The 24,240-nt window shown below is 46.0% G+C and overlaps 1 long non-coding RNA gene across 1 annotated transcript; it reads left to right on the top strand.

Annotated features, from left to right (window-relative positions):
* The first annotated feature begins 193 nt into the window (after nucleotides 1-193).
* LOC115172137 (uncharacterized) lies at nucleotides 194-3,769 on the top strand. Its single transcript, XR_003871394.1, has 2 exons — nucleotides 194-340; nucleotides 3,259-3,769. It is a non-coding gene; the product is annotated as an uncharacterized LOC115172137 (long non-coding RNA).
* The last annotated feature ends 20,471 nt before the right edge of the window (nucleotides 3,770-24,240 follow it).

Below are 24,240 nucleotides of genomic sequence, written 5' to 3'. Positions count from 1 at the left end.
TCTCTCTCTCTCTCCCCCACCCTCTCTCTCTCTCTCCCCACCTCTCTCTCTCTCTCTCTCTCCCACCTCTCTCTCCCCACCTCTCTCTCTCTCCCCCCACCTCTCTCTCCCACCTCTCTCTCTCTCTCTTCCCACCTCTCCCTCCCCTCGTGTCTTTGTATCCCCCTCTCGTCTCTGCGTCTCCATCAGGAGGTGGTTTATTTCAGTGCTAAGCTGAAGATCTTGGAAAACAGGCAGCAGCGGATCTCCGAGGTCCGGGCCAAGTACGACTGGCTGAAGAAAGAGCTGGAGCAGACCAAGCAGCACCTGATGCTGGAGCGAGAGAAATGGACCACTGAATGTAAGTGTGTCATAGCCTTGACACCTACAGTAATCCTTCTGATAAATGTTAGGGAGCTCAGTGTTTCTCTACCTGCTACACCTATCATTAACACCTGTGTGTCCCCCTGTCCCCCCACTGTAGAACATCCCTTCTAGAAATGTGTATTCTACCTATTGTAATGATATGGCCTGTCTCTGTCCCTGGTTGTAACATATTTCAGTCTCTGTCCCTGTCTCTGTCCCTGGTTGTAACATATTTCAGTGTCTCTGTCCCTGTCTCTGTCCCTGGTTGTAACATATTTCAGTCTCTGTCCCTGTCTCTGTCCCTGGTTGTAACATATTTCAGTGTCTCTGTCTCTGTCCCTGTCTCTGCCCCTGGTTGTAACATATTTCAGTCTCTGTCCCTGTCTCTGTCCCTGGTTGTAACATATTTCAGTGTCTCTGTCCCTGTCTCTGTCCCTGGTTGTAACATATTTCAGTGTCTCTGTCCCTGTCTCTGTCCCTGGTTGTAACATATTTCAGTGTCTCTGTCCCTGTCCCTGTCTCTGCCCCTGGTTGTAACATATTTCAGTCTCTCTGTCCCTGTCTCTGCCCCTGGTTGTAACATATTTCAGTCTCTCTGTCCCTGTCTCTGTCCCTGGTTGTAACATATTTCAGTGTCTCTGTCCCTGTCTCTGTCCCTGGTTGTAACATATTTCAGTCTCTCTGTCCCTGTTTCTGTCCCTGGTTGTAACATATTTTAGTGTCTCTGTCCCTGTCTCTGTCCCTGGTTGTAACATATTTCAGTCTCTCTGTCCCTGTTTCTGTCCCTGGTTGTAACATATTTCAGTGTCTCTGTCCCTGTCCCTGGTTGTAACATATTTCAGTGTCTCTGTCCCTGTCTCTGTCCCTGGTTGTAACATATTTCAGTGTCTCTGTCCCTGTCTCTGCCCCTGGTTGTAACATATTTCAGTGTCTCTGTCCCTGTCTCTGCCCCTGGTTGTAACATATTTCAGTGTCTCTGTCCCTGTCTCTGTCCCTGTCTCTGTCCCTGGTTGTAACATATTTCAGTCTCTCTGTCCCTGTCTCTGCCCCTGGTTGTAACATATTTCAGTCTCTCTGTCCCTGTCTCTGTCCCTGTCTCTGCCCCTGGTTGTAACATATTTCAGTGTCTCTGTCCCTGTCTCTGTCCCTGGTTGTAACATATTTCAGTGTCCCTGTCTCTGTCCCTGGTTGTAACATATTTCAGTGTCTCTGTCCCTGTCTCTGTCCCTGGTTGTAACATATTTCAGTCTGTCTGTCCCTGTCTCTGTCCCTGTCTCTGCCCCTGGTTGTAACATATTTCAGTCTCTGTCCCTGTCTCTGTCCCTGGTTGTAACATATTTCAGTGTCTCTGTCCCTGTCTCTGCCCCTGGTTGTAACATATTTCAGTCTCTCTGTCCCTGTCTCTGTCCCTGTCTCTGCCCCTGGTTGTAACATATTTCAGTGTCTCTGTACCTGTCTCTGCCCCTGGTTGTAACATATTTCAGTCTCTGTCCCTGTCTCTGTCCCTGGTTGTAACATATTTCAGTGTCTCTGTCCCTGTCTCTGCACCTGGTTGTAACATATTTCAGTCTCTCTGTCCCTGTCTCTGTCCCTGTCTCTGCCCCTGGTTGTAACATATTTCATTCTCTGTCCCTGTCTCTGTCCCTGGTTGTAACATATTTCAGTGTCTCTGTCCCTGTCTCTGCCCCTGGTTGTAACATATTTCAGTCTCTCTGTCCCTGTCTCTGCCCCTGGATGTAACATATTTCAGTCTCTCTTTCCCTGTCTCTGTCCCTGTCTCTGCCCCTGGTTGTAACATATTTCAGTGTCTCTGTCCCTGTCTCTGTCCCTGTCTCTGCCCCTGGTTGTAACATATTTCAGTCTCTCTGTCCCTGTCCCTGGTTGTAACATATTTCAGTGTCTCTGTCCCTGTCTCTGTCCCTGGTTGTAACATATTTCAGTCTCTCTGTCCCTGTCTCTGTCCCTGTCTCTGTCCCTGGTTGTAACATATTTCAGTCTCTGTCCCTGTCTCTGTCCCTGGTTGTAACATATTTCAGTGTCTCTGTCTCTGGTTGTAACATATTTCAGTGTCTCTGTCCCTGTCTCTGTCCCTGGTTGTAACATATTTCAGTGTCTCTGTCCCTGTCTCTGTCCCTGGTTGTAACATATTTCAGTGTCTCTGTCTCTGTCCCTGGTTGTAACATATTTCAGTGTCTCTGTCCCTGTCTCTGTCCCTGGTTGTAACATATTTCAGTGTCTCTGTCCCTGTCTCTGTCCCTGGTTGTAACATATTTCAGTGTCTCTGTCCCTGTCTCTGTCCCTGTCTCTGCCCCTGGTTGTAACATATTTCAGTCTCTCTGTCCCTGTCCCTGGTTGTAACATATTTCAGTGTCTCTGTCCCTGTCTCTGTCCCTGGTTGTAACATATTTCAGTCTCTCTGTCCCTGTCTCTGTCCCTGTCTCTGTCCCTGGTTGTAACATATTTCAGTCTCTGTCCCTGTCTCTGTCCCTGGTTGTAACATATTTCAGTGTCTCTGTCTCTGTCCCTGGTTGTAACATATTTCAGTGTCTCTGTCCCTGTCTCTGTCCCTGGTTGTAACATATTTCAGTGTCTCTGTCCCTGTCTCTGTCCCTGGTTGTAACATATTTCAGTGTCTCTGTCCCTGTCTCTGTCCCTGGTTGTAACATATTTCAGTGTCTCTGTCCCTGTCTCTGCCCCTGGTTGTAACATATTTCAGTCTCTCTGTCCCTGTCTCTGTCCCTGGTTGTAACATATTTCAGTGTCTCTGTCCCTGTCTCTGCCCCTGGTTGTAACATATTTCAGTCTCTCTGTCCCTGTCTCTGTCCCTGTCACATGGCTGTAACATATGTCCATCTCTCCTGACCTGTAGCAAGGCTGTAACATAATGTCTGTCTCTCTGTCCCCTTTCCATAGTTGACCTGCAGCAGACGTTTGAGGTGGACTCTCTAGAGTACCTGGAGGCTCTAGAGGTGATGACAGACAGACTGGAGACCAGGGTCAACTTCTGCAAGGCTCACCTCATGATGGTCACCTGCTTCGACGTCACCTGCCGACGCAGGTAGAACAAAGACCGGACAGGCGGACCACACCTCCTCTAGGACTCTTAGGACTCATGGGAAGTGGAGACAACACAGCAGGAAGAGAGAGGGATGGAGCAGAGGGAGGGATTTCCCTGAGGAGGTGCAGAGGCAGACGGAGTCTAAAGAGGAATATTTTTTTAAGCAGCGGGCAAGGGAGCGAGAGAGGGAGAAGAGGAGGAGGAAGAGGAGGAGGAGGAGAGAGGGTTTTAAAGAAGGAGTATGTCTCCCACCGGACAGGAACATCACTTTTACAGAGGAGTTGTTGGAGTTTGTAAATAAAGTTTTGCTTGCTTTGAATAAGGCCTGGCTGACGGACGGCTATTAGTCACGTAGGGAAACAAAGAGAAAAGAATGACAGAAAGGAAACCAACCATGTGTGAGAGAGACAAGTGCCTTGCGAACACTTCGAAATCTGAAACATTTCTCCTGTATTTGTGTACAAACGGTGCTAGCTGAAAATAATGATAGATCTGAAAAGTGTAAATAATCTGAAAAGAGTTTGACTCTGTTTCCTCTCCCTACCTAGCTGTTCTCAGTGGTTTGTACTTATATAGTTCTACACTAGTTATGATGCAACATATCAACTGTTACATGTTCCTTTTTATACGTCTTTTTATTCTCTGAAGAAAGTGGGACCACACAAAGTGCTTTAGGGGATGCTATATACAGGTGTAGGATCTTCATTTGAGACCGTTTTCTACAGCAGGAAAATAATCCTGCAGCCACAGGAAATGTGAATTATTATGTGGATTAAAATTAACATACATTTTTGTAGGGGTTGATTACATTTTTCGTAAGGGAAAATCAAGTCTGACATTTCTAAGTATAAATTACAAACTTCAGAAGCCTTTTTAAACCCCAAATACACTACAAGTTTAAAATGTCCTGCATTGCAGAAAAGTTCTCTTGCAACAGGGTGATCAAATTAAGATCCTACATCTGTAAGGACAGACAATGTGAATAGTGGTGGTGAAATGCTAAGCCAAAACATGGTTTCTCTTATGGACCATTGATTTCCTTGTCACCAGTCGGGCTATGGTTTTGGCACCCGAAGTATTCAGCTGTGGGTTCAGGCCTACCATACCCCAATCCCCCCTCCCACTAACACCCTGACTAGACCGTCCACACTGCATTTGTGAGTGTTGCAAAATAAATGGTCACACTTTATTTGGATAGTTTGGATAGCATCTGTAGATGCTCTACTATCATGTCATACTATCAACAAACTAGCTGTTGATAAGCAACTGCTTGCTAAGGTTAGGGTTACACATATGTTATTCTTATAATTTCATCCAAACTGCACGTGAACGAGTGTCTGCATATCCAGCTGCTAAAATAGAACTTGGCTCTATTTGAGAAGCTGGAAACGATTCAGGTTCCGCCTCTCTCATCTACTCATTGGTTTTCACAAGCACCCATGTGGGTGATTGAAAGATGAGAGGAGAGATTCATCAAAGATAACTAACTAAAAACTAACGAGGTTTCCCCTTTTATCTGGGAATTTATCGTCAGAGTAGAGAAACACACAATTCGACAAAGATCCAGGGGGAAAAAAATGGACCATATGCAATTCAGTTAAAATAACAACCCAATGTTTATCTCCCAGGACAAATTAGCTAGCAACAGCAGTGTTTCCACATGTCCCCACATTAATATAGTTGGTTCACAGTTGGTTTTGGTATTTTAATTAACCTGCGTGTCCTGATCTCGTCTGGTGGGGACAGACAAAATCAACATGCACACGTTGGCAGGTGCAGAGCTGGTTTGGTCAAGGTGTGAAGATGATCAAGAGGTACAGAGAGACATCAGCTAGAAGGGAGGAGAGACGGATGGAGGAGAAAATGCTAGAAGAATATACTACCATTAGGGAAACATAATAACTACCACAGAGGGAATGGGTGTAACTGTGTGATTAATGGGTTAAAGTGAAGCTGTCCTACAGTATTCTATAGGTCTAAGGCTGCATTTACACAGGCAGCCCGATTCTGATCTGTTTTACACTAATTGGTCATTTGGCCAATCACATCAGATCTTTTTCAGAGCTGAAACCGATAGGTCAAAAGACCAATTAGGTAAAAAAATAATAATAATAATAATTGGACTGCCTGTGTAAACACAAATGGAAATCTGAGCGTAGAGGAAAACCTCCCATTCACTCTGCTTGGTGCCACTGTCATGGTGCATTCACTTTGGTAGTATTTTGTAAATATATATATATGGTGCTTGAGACCATTTCAGATCTAAATGTTTGTATAACTATATGCATACAGCCTGTTTCCTAAAATAACTTTAAGACACAAATGCTTCTTCTTCATCATCTTATCATCATCCTATTGTATTATGTACAGTGTCCTTGGGTGTTTTGAAAGGCGTTTATTTAAGTGATAATGCCAGAGAAGCCGGTGTCTGGAAGATATATTGGCACGGGTGTTAGGCCCGAGACGAAGTCAGATGGAACAGAGTAAAAAAGGCCTTTTAACGTTATAGATTTAGCCGGTGGTAACTTGTGGAATAGACAGTGGCTGGAATGAAGTTTTAACCAATCAGCATTCAGGATTAGACCCACCCGATGTATTAACATGAAATGTATCATTTGTATTATTCTTATTATCATCATCATGCCCTTTACCCTTTGACCTCTCCCCTCTGTCATGGTCATGAATGAAGGATCTTATTAATTTAACTCAAGACGTGGTGGAACAGAAAGTTGCTTATATTGTATAATTTATTATCCACACACCTTCTGGTCTGCAAAGTTACTATACATTTAAAAAATAGACAGAACATAATTGTACATAGGCTGAGCCCATTTCATATATAGGTATATTCCAACATATAGACACGTATCATTTTTATTTTAGATATTTAATTTTTCCTGCGCTGTTTTTGTTTGCACCTGTTACATCCTCCTGTGAGATGGGAAGCATCTGTTTGATTGATGGGAGTAGGAAGAAGTTGTCCCTGGAGGCTGATCTAAGGTCAGTTTTGTGCTCTACCCTCTAATGGTTAATGATTAGTACTCAGGGTGGGTAATCTGGTCCTAGATCTGTTCCTAACTTCAACCTGGAGCCTGTTGATGATGGTACTCTCCAGGGTCACGTTCAGGATGGTGCAACATTTCAAAACCTGCACATACAAATGTATCATGTTGAACAGATATATGATTGTCTGTTTTGTATGACAGGGAATTGAGTCCACTCTCTTCGTTGCTTTTCTAACAATCGAACGTCTCACCTTCCTGAATACACCCTGGACAGCCCATGGGAACATCTCACCTTCCTGAATACACCCTGGGCAGCCCATGGGAACATCTCACCTTCCTGAATACACCCTGGGCAGCCCATGGGAACATCTCACCTTCCTGAATACACCCTGGGCAGCCCATGGGAACATCTCACCTTCCTGAATACACCCTGGGCAGCCCATGGGAACATCTCACCTTCCTGAATACACCCTGGGCAGCCCATGGGAACATCTCACCTTCCTGAATACACCCTGGGCAGCCCATGGGAACATCTCACCTTCCTGAATACACCCTGGGCAGCCCATGGGAACATCTCACCTTCCTGAATACACCCTGGGCAGCCCATGGGAACATCTCACTCTGGTGTCTTGGTTGTCAGGGGGTCTGATATGTTGTAGAGAGATCTATTTCTCTGGCTGTACAGTCTGTGCGGGGAGTGGGAGAGGTACTGTAGCTAGCAGGGTTGGCCTCATTTACATTCAGTCAATTTTAGGAAGGGAAATGATATTCAGCCAAAACATCTCCTGAAAAGACGGAATAGAAATGTAATTGACCTGTAGTCCCACCCCATGCTAGCTAGGCCTTACTGTGCGGGGGCTGGGCAGGGTGTGTGTGTGCGTGCGTGCTTTCAGGAGGCACAAACAGGGGGAAATAAACCCTTTTGAAATGGGGAACTAACATAGTTGGACCAAAAACATTTCCTCCTAATTATGCCTGCTCAACCTGACCCATGTCTGTGTGTAACTCTGTCATCAGAAGCTCTTCTGACAGACAAACGGACTGAGAATCTGACGGTGACGCAAGGATTGCTGTAAATAAAGGATTGTATTCAAGTAAATGTGTGTTATTTTATTCTCTTAATGTTACCGTGTTCAACAATCCTGATTTAATTTAAGTGTAAGTAAACCAACCATCGTCCCACAAAGCAAGAAAAAATATTCAAATTGAACAACTGTATTGCAGTTAATCAGAGTTTGCCCTTATCCAATGTGCACCCACATAGAGCTGGATGGAACCCACATAGAGCCTGGATGGAACCCACATAGAGCCTGGATGGAACCCACATAGAGCTGGATGGAACCCACATAGAGCTGGATGGAACCCACATAGAGCCTGGATGGAACCCACATAGAGCCTGGATGGAACCCACATAGAGCTGGATGGAACCCACATAGAGCTGGATGGAACCCACATAGAGCTGGATGGAACCCACATAGAGCTGGATGGAACCCACATAGAGCCTGGATGGAACCCACATAGAGCCTGGATGGAACCCACATAGAGCCTGGATGGAACCCACATAGAGCTGGATGGAACCCACATAGAGCTGGATGGAACCCACATAGAGCTGGATGGAACCCACATAGAGCCTGGATGGAACCCACATAGAGCCTGGATGGAACCCACATAGAGCTGGATGGAACCCACATAGAGCTGGATGGAACCCACATAGAGCCTGGATGGAACCCACATAGAGCCTGGATGGAACCCACATAGAGCTGGATGGAACCCACATAGAGCTGGATGGAACCCACATAGAGCTGGATGGAACCCACATAGAGCTGGATGGAACCCACATAGAGCCTGGATGGAACCCACATAGAGCTGGATGGAACCCACATAGAGCCTGGATGGAACCCACATAGAGCTGGATGGAACCCACATAGAGCTGGATGGAACCCACATAGAGCTGGATGGAACCCACATAGAGCCTGGATGGAACCCACATAGAGCTGGATGGAACCCACATAGAGCCTGGATGGAACCCACATAGAGCTGGATGGAACCCACATAGAGCTGGATGGAACCCACATAGAGCCTGGATGGAACCCACATAGAGCCTGGATGGAAACCATATAGAGCTGGATGGAACCCACATAGAGCCTGGATGGAACCCACATAGAGCCTGGATGGAACCCACATAGAGCCTGGATGGAACCCACATAGAGCCTGGATGGAACCCACATAGAGCCTGGATGGAACCCACACAGAGCCTGGATGGAACCCACACAGAGCCTGGATGGAACCCACACAGAGCCTGGATGGAACCCACACAGAGCCTGGATGGAACCCACATAGAGCCTGGATGGAACCCACATAGAGCCTGGATGGAACCTGGTTTACTATCTACCCAGGTTTAGCTGCAATGTGTCATGTAACAGTGTCATTACGCTGTGACACATCATTCCTACTCAGATCCCCAGTGGTGTTATTAGCATACATGGCCTGCCCGGTCTGCATACAACAGCAGAGAACCATCCTTAACTGGGTGTCACTGCTAATATGTGTGCGTGTGTGTGTGTGTGTGTGTGTGTGTGTGTGTGTGTGTGTGTGTGTGTGTGTGTGTGTGTGTGTGTGTGTGTGTGTACTCAATTACTACAGTAATTCATCTTCCCCAATGGAGACGTATCAATGCCTCTGGCAGAGACTGAGTAAACCTTCAGTTTTTTTTAAAGAATGTGTTTGAAATATTAATGTAGACTGAACAAAAAATTATATATATATACATATAAACTCAGCAAAAATAGAAACATCCCTTTTTCAGGACCCTGTCTTTCAAAGATAATTCGTAAAATTCCAAATAACTTCACAGATCTTCATTGTAAAGGGTTTAAACACTGTTTCCCATGCTTGTTCAATGAACCATAAACAATTAATGAACGTACACCTGTGGAGCGGTTGTTAAGACACTAACAGCTGAGTGTTACACCGAGGCCTGTACTCTGGAGCGGGATCAATTTAGAGGTGGAGGGTCCATCATGGTCTGAGGCGGTGTGTCACAGCATCATTGGACTGAGCTTGTTGTCATTGCAGGCAATCTCAACGCTGTGTGTTACAGGGAAGACATCCTCCTCCCTCATGTGGTACCCTTCCTGCAGGCTCATACTGACATGACCCTTCAGCATGACAATGCCACCAGCCATACTGCTCGTTCTGTGTGTGATTTCCTGCAAGACAGGAATGTCAGTGTTCTGCCATGGCCACTGAAGAGCCCGGATCTCAATCCCATTGAGCACGTCTGGGACCTGTTGGATCGGAGGGTGAGGGCTAAGGCCATTCCCCCCAGAAATGTACGGGAACTTGCAGGTGCCTTGGTGGAAGAGTGGGGTAACATCTCACAGCAAGAACTGGCAAATCTGGTGAAGTCCACAAGGAGGAGATGCACTGCAGTACTTAATGCAGCTGGTGGCCACACCAGATACTGACTGTTACTTTTGATTTTGACCCCACTTTGTTCAGGGACCCATTATTCCATTTCTGTTAGTCACATGTCTGTGGAACTTGTTCAGTTTATGTCTCAGTTGTTGAATCTTGTTATGTTCATACAAATATTTACACATGTTAAGTTTGCTGAAAATAAACACAGTTCACATTTCTTTTTTTTGCTGAGTTTATATATATTTTTTTATTTAACTAGGCAAGTCAGCAAGTCACAAATTCTTATTTACAATGACGGCCTAGGATGAACTGCCTTGTTCATTGGCAGAACGACAGATTTTTACCTTGTCAGTTTGGGGATTCGGTCTAGCAACCTTTCGGATACTGGCCCAACACTCTAACCACTAGGCTACCTGCCGCCCCATAAATGAGACATGCAACAATTTCAAAGATTTTACTGAGTTACAGTTCATATAAGGAAATCAGTCTATTTAAATAAATAAGTTAGGCCCTAATCTATGGATTTCACATGACTGGAAATACAGATATGCATCTGTTGGTCACAGATACCTGTTGGGGCGTTGATCAGAAAACCAGTCAGTATCTGGTGGATACAGAATCAATAGACCATTGGTTCCAGTATTGCCCTCAGGTAGCCTGTTTCTGGTCTCAGGTTCAGGATTGGCTGAAAAAGCATAACATTAATGTAAAATTGACCCTAGAAATGGCATTGTTGAGAGACCTGCAGAGTCTCAGATGGTTGAGGGGCAGGGGGGGGGGGTCTCAGATGGTTGAGGGGCAGCTCTTAGGGAATTGTGGGGGGGGGGGGGTGGGGGTCTTTGATGGTTAGTGGCCTAGTGGTTGGGAGCTTGTTCCGGTGGCCGATACAGTAGGTCGCTGATTCGGGTCCCGATTTGACTTGGTGGGAGATCTGACGACTTGCCCTAGGGCCGCTTGACCCTGGTTGCTCCTGTGGGTCGCTCTGTAATGTAAATGTTGAGTGACTTCACTGCAGGTAGATTCTATGTTTCAATATTCAATAAAAAAAAAATTGTTGAATAAATACATTTTAAAAAGTCAGTATCTTGTGTAACCACCATTTGCCTGCAGTGACACACATCTCCTTCGCACAGAGTTGATCAGGCTGTTGATTGTGGCCTGTGGAATGTTGTCGCACTCCTCTTCAATGACTGCGAAGTCTGGAACACGCTGTCGTACACGTCGATCCAAAGCATCCCAAACTGCTCAATGGGTGACATGTCTGGTGAGTATATAATGCTGAAACATGAGGTGATGGCAGCGGATGAATGGCACGACAGTAGGCCTCAGGATCTCATCACTGTGTCTCTGTGCATTCAAGTTGCCATCGATAAAATGCAATTGTGTTCGTTAACTGTAGTTTATGTCTGCCAATACCATAATCCCACTGCCACCATGGGACACTCTGTTCACAACGTTGACATCAGCAAACCACAACTGCCCGGTACAGTTGAAACCGGGATTCATCCATGAAGAGCACACTTCTCCAGCGTGCTAGTGGCCATCGAAGGTGAGCATTTGCCCACTGAAGTCGGCTACGACGTTGAACTGCAGTCAGGTCATGACCCTGCTGAGGACGACGAGCATTAATCTGTCCAATCTGGACCCTTTCTTTCTAAAATGATCTGCCAAAATTGTTGCAACCCCTATTACTAGCCTGTTCAACCTCTCTTTCGTGTCATCTGAGATTCCCAAAGATTGGAAAGGAGCTGCGGTCATCCCCCTCTTCAAAGGGGGGGGGCACTCTTGACCCAAACTGCTACAGACCTATATCTATCTATCCTACCCTGCCTCTCTAAAGTCCCACCACACCTTCTATGCAATCTGGTTTCCAAGCTGGTCATGGGTGCACCTCAGCCACGCTCAAGGTCCTAAACGATATCTTAACCGCCATCGATAAGAAACAATACTGTGCAGCCGTATTCATTGACCTGGCCAAGGCTCTGTCAATCACCACATCCTCATTGGCAGACTCAACAGCCTTGGTTTCTCAAATGATTGCCTCGCCTGGTTCACCAACTACTTCTCAGACAGAGTTCAGTGTGTGAAATCGGAGGGCCTGTTGTCCGGGCCTCTGGCAGTCTCTATGGGGGTGCCACAGGGTTCAATTCTTGGGCCGACTCTTTTCTCTGAATACATCAGTGATGTCGCTCTTGCTGCTGGTGATTCTCTGATCCACCTCTACGCAGACGACACCATTCTGTATACCTCTGGCCCTTCTTTGGACACTATTAACTACCCTCCAGACGAGTTTCAATGCCATACAACTCTCCTTCCGTGGCCTCCAACTGCTCTTAAATACAAGTGAAACTAAATGCATGCTTTTCAACCGATCGCTGTCTGCACCTGCCCGCCCGTCCAGCATCACTACTCTGGACGGTTCTGACTTAGAATATGTGGACAACTACAAATACCTAGGTGTCTGGTTAGACTGTAAACTCTCCTTCCAGACTCACATCAAACATCTCCAATCCAAAGTTAAATCTAGAATTGGCTTCCTATTTCGCAACAAAGCATCTTTCACTCATGCTGCCAAACATACCCTCGTAAAAATGATCATCCTACCGATCCTCGACTTCGGCGATGTCATTTACAAAATAGCCTCCAATACCCTACTAATTAAATTGGATGCAGTCTATCACAGTGCCATCCGTTTTGTCACCAAAGCCCCATATACTACCCACCACTGCGACCTGTACGCTCTCGTTGGCTGGCCCCCGCTTCATACTCGTCGCCAAACCCACTGGCTCCAGGTCATCTACAAGACCCTGCTAGGTAAAGTTCCCCCTTATCTCAGCTCGCTGGTCACCATAGCAGCACCCACCTGTAGCACGCGCTCCAGCAGGTATATCTCTCTGGTCACCCCCAAAGCCAATTCCTACTTTGGCCGCCTCTCCTTCCAGTTCTCTGCTGCCAATGACTGGAACGAACTACAAAAATCTCTAAAACTGGAAACACTTCTCTCCCTCACTAGCTTTAAGCACCAGCTGTCAGAGCAGCTCACAGATTGCTGCACCTATACATAGCCCATCTATAATTTAGCCCAAACAACTACCTCTTCCCCTACTGTATTTATGTATTTAATTATTTATTTTGCTCCTTTGCACGCCATTATTTCTATTTCTACTTTGCACTTTCTTCCACTGCAAATCTACCATTCCAGTGTTTTACTTGCTATATTGTATTTACTTCGCCACCATGGCCTTTTTTGCCTTTACCTCCCTTATCTCACCTCATTTGCTCACATTGTATATACTTATTTTTCTACTGTATTATTGACTGTATGTTTGTTTTACTCCATGTGTAACTCTGTGTTGTTGTGTGTCAAACTGCTTGCTTTATCTTGGCCAGGTCGCAATTGTAAATGAGAACTTGTTCTCAACTTGCCTACCTGGTTAAATAAAGGTGAAATAAAAATAAATTAATATAAGCTTCCCTGACACGGTTTCTGACAATTTGTGCAGAAATTCTTCGGTTGAGCAAACCCACAGTTTCATCAGCTGTCCAGGTGGCTGGTCTCAGACGATCCTGCAGGTGAAGAAGCCGGATGTGGAGGTCCTGGGCTGGCATGGTAACACGTGGTCTGCAGTTGTGAGGCCGGTTCAATGTACTGCCAAATTCTCAAAAACTGCATTTTGAGGCAATTTATGGTAGAGAAATGAACATCAATTCTCTGGCACAGCTCTGGTGGACATTCCTGCAGTCAGCATGCCAATTGCACACTCCCTCAAAAGTTGAGACATCTGTTGTGTGACAAAACTCTACATTTTAGTGTGGCCTTTTAGTGCCCCCAGCACAAGGTGCACCTTTGTAATGATCATGCTCTTTAGTCAGCTTCTTGATATGCCACACCTGTCAGGCAAAGGACAAATGCTCACTAACAGGTATGTGAACAAACTTGTGCAAACATTTGAGAGAAATAAGCTTTTTGTCCGTCTTGAACATTTCTGTGATCTTTTATTTCATTCATGAAACATGGAACCAACACTTTACATTACATGTTGTGTTTATATTTTTGTTCAGTGTAGCTCTGCAGTTATTTTAACTCTGCCACTGACAGAGATTGTGTGTGTAGGCCAGTCACTATCTGGTGGGTTACCATGGGGCTATGTTCTCAGCCCCTGGATTAAGTGTTGCTTCTGACACCCTGCTTTGATCACACACTAGGGGAGAGGAGAGGAAAGAAGTGGGAGAGGAAAGGGGGGAGAGGCCTGCCCCAGGGTGCATGAGAGGGGGTGAGGGGCCCAAGACAGAGGTGGTGAGGAAGAAAGGCTGTGAGGGAGATGGAGGGGGAGAGGAGAGAATGGAAGAGGGAGAGACAGCGAAGGGGAGAGAGGCCCCCCCAGGGCACATGAGAGGGTGTGAGGGGAGAAGGGGTAAGTAGAAGGAGAGAGAGGAGAGAAAATGAGAGGGGAGAGAATAGGAGAAGGGAGATAATAGGAGAAGGGTGAGGTAGAGAGCGGAATTGAGATTGATGGTCCAGGGAAGGAATAAATTGGGCAGGAGAGAGGGAGAGGTGGAGTCCCATTGGCGGATGAAGAATATGGCCTTTCACTCTCTTTCTCTTTAATTATCTTGTTGTAGCTAAAGTGCTGCACATCCAATGATGGATGGATGAAAAGTCCCCCCCCCCTTTTGGGGGTTTTGCTCTTTAAATGATAGGTCGCTGAAGTGAAATTGTCTAGTGATGAATACTTGGTCAGATATACTATAATATAGACAGGAAAATCACTTCCACAGCTGATTATCAAGCTTTTATTATTTAAATCAGTTGTGTAGTGCAAGAGTCGGAGAAATACTGAGGACAGAGTTGGAGAAATACTGAGGACAGAGTTGGAGAAATACTGAGGACAGAGTTGGAGAAATACTGAGGACAGAGTTGAAGAAATACTGAGGACAGAGCTGAGGACAGAGCTGGAGACATACTGAGGACAGAGCTGAGGACAGAGTTGGAGAAATACTGAGGACAGAGCTGAGGACAGAGTTGGAGAAATACTGAGGACAGAGCTGAGGACAGAGTTGGAGAAATGCTGAGGACAGAGCTGAGGACAGAGTTGGAGAAATACTGAGGACAGAGCTGGAGAAATACTGAGGACAGAGCTGGAGAAATACTGAGGACAGAGCTGGAGAAATACTGAGGACAGAGCTGAGGACAGAGTTGGAGAAATGCTGAGGACAGAGCTGGAGAAATACTGAGGACAGAGCTGGAGAAATACTGAAGACACAGTTTGGGACAGAGTTGGGAGAAATTCTGTGTCACGTCCTGACCAGTAAAGGGGTTATTTGTTATTGTAGTTTGGTCAGGACGTGGCATTTACATTTACATTTACGTCATTTAGCAGACGCTCTTATCCAGGGCGACTTACAAATTGGTGCATTCACCTTATGATATCCAGTGGAACAACCACTTTACAATAGTACATCTATATATACTGCTCAAAAAAATAAAGGGAACACTTAAACAACACATCCTAGATATGAATGAAAGAAATGATCTTATTAAATACTTTTTTCTTTACATAGTTGAATGTGCTGACAACAAAATCACACAAAAATAATCAATGGAAATCCAATTTATCAACCCATGGAGGTCTGGATTTGGAGTCACACTCAAAATTAAAGTGGAAAACCACACTACAGGCTGATCCAACTTTGATGTAATGTCCTTAAAACAAGTCAAAATGAGGCTCAGTAGTGTGTGTGGCCTCCACATGCCTGTATGACCTCCCTACAACGCCTGGGCATGCTCCTGATGAGGTGGCGGATGGTCTCCTGAGGGATCTCCTCCCAGACCTGGACTAAAGCATCCGCCAACTCCTGGACAGTCTGTGGTGCCACGTGGCGTTGGTGGATGGAGCGAGACATGATGTCCCAGATGTGCTCAATTGGATTCAGGTCTGAGGAACGGGCGGGCCAGTCCATAGCATCAATAACTTCCTCTTGCAGGAACTGCTGACACACTCCAGCCACATGAGGTCTAGCATTGTCTTGCATTAGGAGGAACCCAGGGCCAACCGCACCAGCATATGGTCTCACAAGGGGTCTGAAGATCTCATCTCGGTACCTAATGGCAGTCAGGCTACCTCTGGCGAGCACATGGAGGGCTGTGCGGCCCCCCAAAGAAATGCCACCCCACACCATGACTGACCCACCACCAAACCGGTCATGCTGGAGGATGTTGCAGGCAGCAGAACGTTCTCCACGGCGTCTCCAGACTCTGTCACGTCTGTCACGTGCTCAGTGTGAACCTGCTTTCATCTGTGAAGAGCACAGGGCGCCAGTGGCGTATTTGCCAATCTTGGTGTTCTCGGGCAAATGCCAAAAGTCCTGCACGGTGTTGGGCTGTAAGCACAACCCCCACCTGTGGACGTCGGGCCCTCATACCACCCTCATGGAGTCTGTTTCTGACCGTTTGAGCAGACACATGCACATTTGTGTCCTGCAGGAGGTCATTTTGCAGGGCTCTGGCAGTGCTTCTCCTGCTCCTCCTTGCACAAAGGCGGAGGTAGCGGTCCTGCTGCTGGGTTGTTGCCCTCCTACGGCCTCCTCCACGTCTCCTGATGTACTGGCCTGTCTCCTGGTAGTGCCTCCATGCTCTGGACACTACGCTGACAGACACAGCAAACCTTCTTGCCACAGCTCGCATTGATGTGCCATCCTGGATGAGCTGCACTACCTGAGCCACTTGTGTGGGTTGTAGACTCCGTCTCATGCTACCACTAGAGTGAAAGCACCGCCAGCATTCAAAAGTGACCAACACATCAGCCAGGAAGCATAGGAACTGAGAAGTGGTCTGTGGTCCCCACCTGCTGAACCACTCCTTTATTGGGGGTGTCTTGCTAATTGCCTATAATTTCCACCTGTTGCCTATTCCATTTGCACAACAGCATGTGACATTTATTGTCAATCAGTGTTGCTTCCTAAGTGGACAGTTTGATTTCACAGAAGTGTGATTGACTTGGAGTTACATTGTGTTGTTTAAGTGTTCCCTTTATTTTTTTGAGCAGTGTATATTTTTTTTTGGGGGGGGGGTTAGAAGGATTACTTAATCCTATCCCAGGTATTCCTTAAAAAGAGGTGGGGTTTCAGGTGTCTCCGGAAGGTGGTGATTGACTCCGCTGTCCTGGCGTCGTGAGGGAGCTTGTTCCACCATTGGGGTGCCAGAGCAGCGAACAGTTTTGACTGGGCTGAGCGGGAACTGTGCTTCCACAGAGGTAGAGAGGCGAGCAGGCCAGAGGTGGATGAACGCAGTGCCCTTCCTTGGATGTAGGGACTGATCAGAGCCTGAAGGTACGGAGGTGCCGTTCCCCTCACAGCTCCGTAGGCAAGCACCATGGTCTTGTAGCAGATGCGAGCTTCAACTGAAAGCCAGTGGAGTGTGCGGAGGAGCGGGGTGACGTGAGAGAACTTGGGAAGGTTGAACACCAGATGGGCTGTGGTGTTCTGGATGAGTTGTAGGGGTTTAATGGCACAGGCAGGGAGCCCCGCCAACAGGGAGTTGCAGTAATCCAGACGGGAGATGACAAGTGCCTGGATTAGGACCTGCACCGCTTCCTGTGTGAGGCAGGGTCATACTCTGCGAAGGTGGTAGAGCATGAACCTACAGAATCGGGTCACTGCCTTGATGTTAGCGGAGAACGACAGGGTGTTGTCCAGGGTCACGCCAAGGATCTTAGCACTCTGGGAGGAGGACACAATGGAGTTGTCAACGGTGATGGCGAGATCATGGAACGGGCAGTCCTTCCCCGGGAGGAAGAGCAGCTCCGTCTTGCCTAGGTGGCCAGGGGTGTTTGTTTTATGTGGTTCGGGGTTTGTTGGGATATGTATTTATGTAAGAGGGGTGCTTGTTTATGTGTTCCGGGGTTTTTGGGTATTGTTCTATGTTTTGTATTTCTATGGTTTTTCTATGTTGTGTATTTCTTTGTTGGCCTGGTACGGCTCTCAATCAGGAACAGCTGTACATCGTTGTTGCTGATTGGCAGTCATACTTAGGTAGCCCTTTTTTCACCTGTCTTTTGTGGGAAGTTGTTTTTGCATAGCTGTGTGTGTAGCCTGCAATACTGTGCGTTCGTTTGTTTTCTTGTTTTATTTTGTTAAGTGTTCAATAAAAGTTAAGATGAGCACTCAACCCGCTGCGCCTTGGTCTACTCCGTACGACAACCGTTACATTCTGAGGACAGAGTTGGAGAAATTCTGAGGACAGAGCTGGAGAAATACTGAGGACAGAGCTGGAGAAATACTGAGGACAGAGCTGAGGACAGAGCTGAGGACAGAGCTGAGGACAGAGCTGGAGAAATACTGAGGACAGAGCTGGGAAAATACTGAGGACAGAGCTGGAGAAATACTGAGGACAGAGTTGGAGAAATACTGAGGACAGAGCTGAGGACAGAGTTGGAGAAATACTGAGGACAGAGCTGAGGACAGACTAGAGGACAGAGTTGGAGAAATGCTGAGGACAGAGCTGAGGACAGAGCTGAGGACAGAGTTGGAGAAATGCTGAGGACAGAGCTGAGGACAGAGTTGGAGAAATGCTGAGTACAGAGCTGAGGACAGAGTTGGAGAAATGCTGAGGACAGAGCTGAGGACAGAGTTGGAGAAATGATGAGGACAGAGCTGAGGACAGAGTTGGAGAAATGCTGAGGACAGAGCTGAGGACAGAGTTGGAGAAATGCTGAGGACAGAGCTGGAGAAATACTGAGGACAGAGCTGGAGAAATACTGAGGACAGAGCTGGAGAAATACTGAGGACAGAGCTGGAGAAATACTGAGGACAGAGCTGGAGAAATACTGAGGACAGAGCTGAGGACAGAGCTGGAGAAATACTGAGGACAGAGCTGAGGACAGAGCTGGAGAAATACTGAGGACAGAGCTGGAGAAATACTGAGGACAGAGCTGGAGAAATACTGAGGACAGAGCCGGAGAAATACTGAGGACAGAGTTGGAGAAATACTGAGGACAGAGCTGAGGACAGAGTTGGAGAAATACTGAGGACAGAGCTGAGGACAGACTAGAGGACAGAGTTGGAGAAATGCTGAGGACAGAGCTGAGGACAGAGCTGAGGACAGAGTTGGAGAAATGCTGAGGACAGAGCTGAGGACAGAGCTGGAGAAATGCTGAGGACAGATTTTGGGAAATGCTGAGGACAGCGTTGAGGACAGCATTTGGAAAATGCTGAGGATAGAGTTTAGGAAGAGATGGTCAGGGAAGCGAAAACAGTTTCCTTATTTTCTGTTGCATTGCTGTAGTATTGAAACCAATCTATTCCTATTGAGTAAAATCTGGCCATTTGCAGACTGCCCACATATATATCACTCAGTTTATTTGATCCACTATCAACGTTCATTTAACAGGATAGCTGGATTATAAAATAAATTCAGACTAGGAAGGAAATGATGTTGAGGTTGTGTTTCATGCGGTATCGCTCCATGTAACTCCATCTATCTGTGAGGGAGGTTTAATGTGGGTTGAGAGATTCACTCTCCCTGTCTTCTGCCTCTCCCACAGGATCTGGGTAGCAGGCTTTTAAATGGCAAGTAGCTTTTAGAGAAGGAAGCATCATTCACACTGATGAAACACTGGTTTATTCCTGTGAGGGGAGGGAGAGAGAGAGAAAGGGAGATAGAGAGGGTGAGAGAGAGAGAGGGTCAGGGAGAGCAAGAGGGTCAGGGAGAGATAGAAAGAAAGGGAGACGGAGAGTGTGAGAGAGAGTAAGGGAGAAAGGGAGACAGAGGATGAGAGAAAGAGAGGGTCAGGGAGAGAGAGAAAGGGAAACGGAGAGCGAGAGAGTGTCAGGGAGAGAGAGTAAGAAAGGGAAGGGTCTTGGAGAAAAAATCATTTTTTTTAGAGAGAGAGAGTCCCTTTGATGGTCTCAGGCTCTCCTGCTGGGCTCTCAGACACCACTCATTACAGAAGGAGGGGGAGGGAGGGAAATAAAGAAAGCCAAGCCTATCAGAATGGAAGCTGAGGAGATGAACACCAATCCAATCTGAAGAGTGAGAGTGATACAGGTATTGGAGTAGTAGGTAATAGATGATTTAGAAGTGCTCTATTGTATAGTTCTCTGCAGGGATAATGGGGGGTGATCATGCTCTTTCATTGTCCTCCACATTCAGCAGGTAGATATTTTAGACTGACTGGGTTTGACCCTGTGTCGTCTGAGAGTCACAAGACTGTGTTAGTTCACTGAGCTAAAGCCTCGGCATCAACACCAATCGGTCACATATAAATTCAGCAAAAAAAGAAACGTCCTCTCACTGTCAACTGCATTTATTTTTAGCAAACTTGACGTGTAAATATGTGTATGAACATAACAAGATTCAACAACTGAGACATGAACTGAACAAGTTCCACAGACATGTGACTAACAGAAATGGAATAATGTGTCCCTGAACAAAGGGGGGGTCAAAATCAAAAGTAACAGTCAGTATCTGGTGTGGCCACCAGCTCCATTAAGTACTGCAGTGCATCTCTTCCTCATTGACTGCACCAGATTTGCCAGTTCTTGCTGTGAGATGTTACCCCACTCTTCCACCAAGGCACCTGCAAGTTCCCGGACATTTCTGGGGGGAATGGCCTTAGCCCTCACCCTCAAATCCAACAGGTCCCAGACGTGCTCAATGGGATTGAGATCCGGGCTCTTTGCTGGCCATGGTAGAACACTGACATTCCTGTCTTGCAGGAAATCATGTACAGAATGAGCAGTATGGCTGGTGGCATTGTCATGCTGGAGGGTCATGTCAGGATGAGCCTGCAGGAAGGGTACCACATGAGGGAGGAGGGATGTCTTCCCTGTAACGCACAGCGTTGAGATTGCCTGCAATGACAACAAGCTCTGTTAGATGATGCTGTGACACACCGTCCCAGACCATGATGGACCCTCCACCTCCAAATCGATCCCGCTCCAGAGTACAGGTCTCGGTGTAACGCTGATTTCTTCAACGATGCGTCATTGAACAAGCATGGGAAACAGTGTTTAAACCCTTTACAATGAAGATCTGTGAAGTTATTTAGATTTTTAGGAATGATCTTTGAAAGACAGGGCCCTGAGTTTAGTTTACACCTCAAGTCATTTTCACTAGATGCATCAAATCTGAGACTAGAACCATTATTAAATCTCTCACTACCCTCAATACAAACCTGTGACTTTCTCTGTCTGTCCGTGAACAAACCGAAGGTCCCATATTTAAAGCAATACTAAATGAGAGGGTGTGTGTTTTTGACATAATTGGCACGACATGATTGAATTGCTATAGGCTAAGCCAACATTCGCCTTTTGAGATCTAAACCTCTTTCTCAAGAGACCCGTTAAGATGGCTGGGTAGGTAAGACCATTGCAAAGACCCATAATAACCAAGCTAGCTACAAGAGTAGGGTTGCGAAATTAACTTTCTGAAAATTCTCCAGTTTTCCAGAAATCCTGGAATTACGAGGGAGTAAGCAGGAAATCTGGGAATCCTCCGACCAGGATTCCTGGAAAACCATTGCATTTTGTGAAAAAACAGAATTTTGCAACCCTATGCAAGAGGAACACCATGAATGAATGACCAGTTAGAAACACCATCCACAGCTCAGATCTCACAGTCAGTCAGTCAGTCTGCTACAGCTCCGTCACCACCATCAGGAGCCTAATCCTTTGTTGTTTTCCCACTGTCTCATCCACACAGAGTAATTGCGTCAGTGAGAAATGCCGTCATCAGTGTACACAAGGTTTATGTAAGGTTTAACAGGGGAAGTAGAATGTTAGGGCTGAGTGAGAGAGTCATGCAGGGAGACGAGATGGTGCAACCGATAGGCCACCCTGCTCAACTAACACAGTCTCATAGACACACACACACACACACACACACACACACACACACACACACACACACACACACACACACACACACACACACACACACACACACACACACACACACACACACACACACACACACACACAAATATCTGAACCCAGCTTACACACACAGTTAAAGAGGATGTCTCTGTGAGTTTAATGGGTTATTTAGAAGAGCAGGGAACAGAAGGAAAACAAATAAAGACCAAGTGAGGAGAGGGGGGAGAAGCGTAGCTCCAGGAAATGATAATTTTATTACCCCATATCATGACACAGCTCTTCATCACCATCATGTGCAAAACAACAACATGTACTACTTTCTGAACAGCCTTGGACTTCTCAAATCCCCTCGCTAGGAGGGGTTGCTCAGCATAGTCCATCTCCACCCGACACTCCTCCCACATCCTGATGAGGTCAGAGTTCAGGGGGTGCTGGTTGCCATGGGTAGCCTTCATGATGTCATACTGTAGGCCTGTAGAGGAGATAGGAGGGAGCAGGGGTGTATTCAGTGACTTGGAGCGTTCAGAGTTCATAACCTTACCCAAAGGTAATGACTAGTGATTCCCTACTCCTACTGTGTCTGTCGTACAGTCTAACGTTGCATCCTCCTGTCCGAAAGCCCTGAGAGACTGTAGATGAGGGGAGACTGGGATAGGGCAGACATAGCAATCGTTCAGCACCAGTCTCAGTTTGTGCTGTGCGTCCTCCAGGCAAAGCAGGAAGTGCTGAAGCTTGGCCACCATCATCAGCTGGATGGTGTGGGCAGGGTGGGGTTCTGGGTAGTACTGCCTGGTGAGGGAGGAGGAGGGGTAGAGGACATACAATAGAGTGATTAGTGGGGTGGGGGTACTGACTGTCGCAAGGGGACAGCAACTTTGATTACAGTGAAATCTTCTAAATGCTCTGCAGATACGATTGAGCCTGACTGGAGTGCCAGGTGGGCGCAGTTTGCACTTTTGGGACAATTCCATTAGTGCCATTGCCCCAACTAGGCTCTCACATAAGTGTGGCTCTCAAGTATTTGGAAGAACACCAACACTACTTGAACCCATGTCTATCTCACAGTCCTCAAAGACCATTATAATGGACTAGTATAATAGACAGACAGGAGAAAGTAGAGCTTTGTTTCCAATCCACTGCCTTTCTATTAAGGAATAGAGAGAGAGAGATATGGGTGCAGATAGAGGTACTGGGGGCTGATAAATGGAGAGAAAAATGGAGAGAAAAATAAGAACAGTTTTTTTATAATTGAATGAGGTCAGAATTTTCTATTAAAAAAACTACGTGGAGCATTTACTGGTGTCTAGGTAAATATGACTATTGTTTATTCGTTGGGGGGAATTTTTTTTTATTTAAACATGTAGACCTCGATTTTCAGCATACAGTAAGGAGGTTAAAATAATTGTTTATTTGAACATGTAGACCTCGATATTCAGCGGACAGTAAGGAGGTTAAAATAATTGTTTATTTGAACATGTAGGACTAGATTTTCAGCTGGCGGTAAGGAGGCGCTAGTGTTAAACGGACGTTAGTTTGAAATTCCGTCATGTAAAAACTGCCGCACTGGCATTTTAAAGCCCTTACGCAAGGTTCGGCAATTTACCTGTATAAGATCAGCTCACCTGCTGGGGTGGGAGAGGTAGAAATATTTAAGAAATGTACTTAACAACGTGCGCCAATATATCAACCTCAGTGAGCGCAACTAGTGATATTTAAGACTGACAAAAAGCTGGTCTTAGCGATAACGCAATTGTTTATGGTGTTGATTTTGCCAGTGGAGGCCTTATCTGACCAATGTTTTATTAAAATATCACGAGCATCAAAACAGTCAACAGACCTTCCCCTTTTTTATTTATATTTAACATTATTTTTGTCCAGCTTCTGTGAAACGTTTGTACTCATTATATGCGATGTCGATTGCATGAAAGGTGTCTGTGACTGTAGGAAGCCTGTTTAAGAACAACCTCTCTAGGACATATGGGACGGTAGCAGAGCGCCAAATTCAAAACAACAAAAATCTCATAATTCATATTTCTCACACATACAAGTATTAGACACCATTTTAAAGATAATCTTCTCGTTAATCCAACCACATTGTCCGATTTCAAAAAGGCTTTACGGCGAAAGCATAGCATTAGATTATGTTAGGACAGCACCTAGACAAGAAAAACCACACAGCCATTTTCCAAGCAAGGAGAGGAGTCACAAAAAACAGAAATACAGCTAAAATGAATCACTAACCTTTGAGGATCTTCATCAGATGGCACTCATAGGACTTCATGTTACACAATACATGTATGTTTTGCTCGATAAAGTTCACATTTATATCCAAAAACACCATTTTACATTGGCGTGTAATGTTCAGAAATGTTTTGCCTCCAAACCTCTGGTGAATGAGCACATCTATTTACAGAAATACTCATCATAAACTTTGACAAAAGATACAAGTGTTATGCACAGAATTATAGATAAACCTCTCCTTAATGCAACCGCTGTGTCAGATTTCAAAAAAGCTTTGTGGCGAAAGCAAACTTTGCA

Source organism: Salmo trutta, chromosome 33 (assembly GCF_901001165.1).
Source record: "Salmo trutta chromosome 33, fSalTru1.1, whole genome shotgun sequence".
NCBI classification, from domain to species: domain Eukaryota; kingdom Metazoa; phylum Chordata; class Actinopteri; order Salmoniformes; family Salmonidae; genus Salmo; species Salmo trutta.
Note: the sequence above shows the minus strand (reverse complement) of the source record. Positions and strands in the feature narration are given on the sequence as shown.